The following is a 4,773-nucleotide window of genomic DNA, read 5'->3' on the forward strand; positions in this document are numbered from 1 at the left end:
TTTTTTTTTCCTTTCTCTCTCTCTGTCTTTTAATCACTGGGTGGTGCATAGGTTAATTTGCTCAGCTACTAATTGAAATCTTGGAGATCAAGTTCACCCAGATGTTCCTCAGGCCAAAAGCCTTTTGATCTATATCCAAAAACTCAGCCATTAGCACCCTATGAAGCAATGTTCTATTCTGACACACACAAAGGTCTCAATGAGTTGGAATTGACTCTGTGGCAACTGTCTTTTTATTTATTATTATTATTAATCACTTAGACTTATGGAAATACCATTACTCCAAAGACACTGGAAAGGATTTATCGGCATGTATGCATTTAATACTAATACAGAGACTTCTTAATATCTAAGTATTTTAACTTTATCTTTGATTCAACTCACATGAGTTACTTATTATTATCATCCTCACCTCATTTAATCCTCATGTCATCTCTGTCAGATTGAAAGAGTAAATACATATTCTTTTGAAAGATGAGAACTCAGGCTTCTCAAAATTACATGAAAAAATGAATTGCTGAGGCAAGGTGTTAGAGTCAGACAAAATGATTTCAAACCAGGGCTATTTCTCCAGTATTTCATTGCTTAACAAATCCAGCATTTGAAGAGATCTAAGAGGCCATCTAATTTAACCACCTCATTTTATTAATGAGGAATTTCCAGGCTGAACATCAGTGTACTTGTTTGGTGCTTTATATACCTATCACCCATATCATTAACAATTAAATATTTTATCATGTTCTTCAGCCTGACTCATATTTTTCAAAACATGTAAAACTTGCAATTCTTAACTTAAATAACTTACCAATTTGAAGCGATATGTTGACAGGCATTACTTTCTTATTTTGGGAAACTTGGTTGTATAATAAATTCATTTCATTATAATGTCATAAAAAAATTTGTTTTTGAAAAGTAAGTAAATCATCTCATTTTATCAGATTCACTTAATAAGCAGAAAATATATCTGATGGAATGGGAAGAATTAATAACTAATTCTTGTTTTGTAAATTTCAAGAAGCACACTATTCAAGAATTGTATTGAATTTGAGAATAAATCACACTCTTTATTCTGTGAGGTACATTAGCATTCTATACACAAAATATTGGGAGATCTGGTGGTGTAGTGTAAGGCACTTGACTGCTAACTAGAAGGCTGGTGGTTCAAACCCACCAACCACTCCTTGTAAGGAAGATTGTGCTATCTACTTCCTTAGTGACACTGCTTTGGAAACCCAAGTAGTGGTCACTATGAGTCGGATCCCACTCAATGGCAATGAGTTTTTTTTGTTGTTGTTGTTTTGTTTTGCTTTATATACAAAATATTTAGACTGGAAGATACTAAAAAGTGTGTGCATTTCTAATTCTTGCTTGGAAGGGAACCACACGACATTTTGGTTTTAGATGTAATGGCAAGATACCAATGGCATACAATGCAGTAGAAACTCACAAAGAAGGAAGAGGAGAAAGGGATAAAATATGCAGAGTGAAAGGCAAAGGAAAACTGAGAGGAAGAAAGAATAGAAAATGACACAGAGAGAAAGAATATAGGGATGGGAGGAGGAAAAAGTGGCAATAAATTAACAGGGGGAAATGAACCACAGGCAAACTTAGAAAAATAAATTAAGCAAGTAAGAGTTTCATGAATGAAAGGGGATAAAAATGAAAAGAGACAGAGAGAGAGAGATAAAACATGAGGAAGGAGGCATGAATAAATGTTGCAAAGAAAGAGTTCATCTCTCTGCACTCCAGACTCCAGGCATGCAAAGTGTTGCCTGTGTTTATCTGTCTCCACCCTAAGAATGAGGGGAGCCTTTCCCTCCCATCTTCACTGCCTCTATACTGTTATCATTGTCAGTGTTAGATGAATCTATTACTTAGTCAACCAAAGGCAAAAATTCATTGTCATTGACTGGAAACCGACCCATAGCAATTCTGGAGGACAGGATAGAGCTACTCTAAAAGGTTTCCAAGGCTATCATCTTTATGAAAGCAGACTGCCTCATCTTTCTCCTGTGGAGCAGCTGATGGGTCCCTTGTCAGTCAACCACTTAGCCACTATGCTACTAAAGCTCCTTTAATTAGTTGAAATGACAAGAAAGATTAGAAATATACTAATAAGGATTTAGATTTCTATTTTAGCCTCTTCTCATTAATTTGCTAAAGTAGAATTTCCAGCACCCACATGCAGAGGGCCAGAAATTCTGGATTTTGTTTTCCCAGGAATTAATTTTATCCAAAAAAATGTTGGTCTGATCAACATTAGTCATTAGTCTCTGGATCTGAGCCAACCACCATTTCAGAATCACAACCATTTCAGAATCACAGGTAAAGAACATACCCAGAGAAGACTGGGACAAGGAAGAAAGTTGATCAAAGATGTCAGATGATAGGGAATCTGTTAGGTAACAGTTCAGGAATGAGATAAAAGGTAGAAAATAGAGTAGGAGAGCATGTACCTAGATCTCATGGACCGTCAGAGGTGCTCTGATGTTTCAGAGACATCTTCAGACACTGACACATCACAAAATGATGAACTCTATATGAGCGTGTGAGAGGCACACAATGTTAAATGTAAGTAGAAAAGGGCTCTGATGTAGTTTCTTAAAAGGATTGTTTAGGAAATTCTAAAATTAATGTTGAGATAAATGCCTGTCTAAATGGGGGAAAATTAAGACATAAACAGAGGAGTTAATTTGAAACACTTACAAAATACTTGCTTTATATTAAAATATATATATGCCCCTTATTGTTTCAACTTCTTTCCATTAATTCAGATAAAGAAAGATTTTTTTTTTCCCACCCTCCTGAGGAACATAATATCTGGATTTCTTTTTTGTTGGAAATTATTTTACCTACTTTTCTTTTCTGATCAGCATTTGTCCTTAGTTTTTAGACTTTTTGTGTGTATATGTGATGTCTGTGTACACATATGTGCCAATGCATTGGACCATTTTAATAAATCCCTCCTGTACTTGCTAGTTACTCATGCAAATCTCTATATTAACTACTCTCTTTAGATTTAGAAAAACATAAAAGCAGTTAATATTGTTTCCTAAAATATGTACCCCCTTATACCACTGTATGGACTGGCTCTCTGTTATTTGAACTTTTCTATTTCTCTCCCCTTCCTTCTTTTTCTCATTCCTCTATCTGTCTTTCTTTTCATGGGACTATTTTATTAAATTTTTGATGAAGATTTTCCCTCTTCTCTACAACTGTATTTGACAGCACTTTGTAAAAATGTGTGATATTTAAGGACTAGCATGGGAGAACATTTTTCTATGTGGCATTTATGTATTTTTCCATAACTAGCAATTTTCAAATTAATAAAAAAGAAAAAAATTCATCCCCATAATAAAACACTTTTTGAGCATATACCTTAAATATGTATTTTGTTATGAATTGTACATATACCATTGTAGTGATATATTATTTATATTAGAAAGATCAAAAAAGTATAGATTTCCTGAAATTATGTTTTTTTTGTTTGTTTGTTTGTTCTGTTTTTTTAATTTACTATCTTAATGTCTGACTATTCCCGCTAGGTTGTGCTTCAGGAGAGCAGTGACTTTGTGTCATGAATTACTCTTTCTCTGTTGCCTAGAACTGTTATGACAAATGAGAGGTGCTCAAAAATGCATTTTTTGAAATAAATTAATTAATTTCAGATGAATATCCCTAGTCTTTCTCCAATCCTGATGTTGTGTTTTGCTTCATATAGTCGAGCTTCTCAGATTGTTTTCTGAGCATGAAGATTAAGTAAGTATGGTATACAGATATGACCCTGGTGCACACACTTCCTGATTGTAAACCATACAATATCCCCTGGTTCTGTTTGAAAGACTGCCTCTTGGTCTATATACAAGTTCCTCATAAGCACAATTAAGTGTTCTGGAATTCTTATTCTTCTCAATGTTACCCATAATTTGTTATGCTCCACACAGTCTAATGATTTTCCATAGTTAGTAAAACACAGGACAATATCTTTCTGGCATTCTTTGCTTTTAGTCAAGATCCATCTGACATCAGCAATGATATACCTCATTTCATGTCCTCTTCTGAATCCAGCTTGCATTTCTGGTAGTTTCTTGTCAGTACACTGCTTCAACCATTTTTGAACTATCTTCAGCAAAATTTTGCTTGTGAGTGATATTAATGATATTTTTCAATAATTTTCATATTCTGTTGGATATTTTCCTTTGGAATAGTCGTAAATATAAATCTCTTTCAGGCAGTTGGACAGGTAGGTGTCTTCCAAATTTCATAGCATAGTTGAGTAAGCACATACAGCACAGGATCTGTTTGTTGAAACATTTTAATGGGTATTCAGTCAATTCCTGGAAACTTACTTTTCACCAATTCCTTCAGTGCATCTTGGACTTCCTCCTTCAATACCATTGGTTTTTGACCATATGCTGGGGTACCTCTTAAACTGATTGGACATTGACCAATTCTTTATGGTACAGTGACTCTGTATATTCCTTCCATCTTTTTTGATGCTTCCTGCATCATTCAATATTTTGTCCATAGAATGCTTCAATATTGCAACTCAAGGCTTGAATTTTTTCTTCAGTTCTTTCAGGTTGACAAAGGCTAACCATGTTATTCTCTCTTTTGGTTCTCCAACTCTCGGTCTTTGCACTTTTCATTATAATATTTTGCTTTGCCTTCTCAAGCCACCCTTTGATATCTTTTATTTTATTTCATCATTTCTCCCATTTGCTTTAGCTAATCTTGATTAAAGAGCAACTTCCAAATTATCTTCTGATATCA

The sequence above is a fragment of the Orycteropus afer genome, unplaced genomic scaffold (genome assembly GCF_000298275.1).
Source record: "Orycteropus afer afer isolate SDZICR_OR568_19922 unplaced genomic scaffold, OryAfe1.0 scaffold00883, whole genome shotgun sequence".
Lineage (NCBI taxonomy): Eukaryota > Metazoa > Chordata > Mammalia > Tubulidentata > Orycteropodidae > Orycteropus > Orycteropus afer.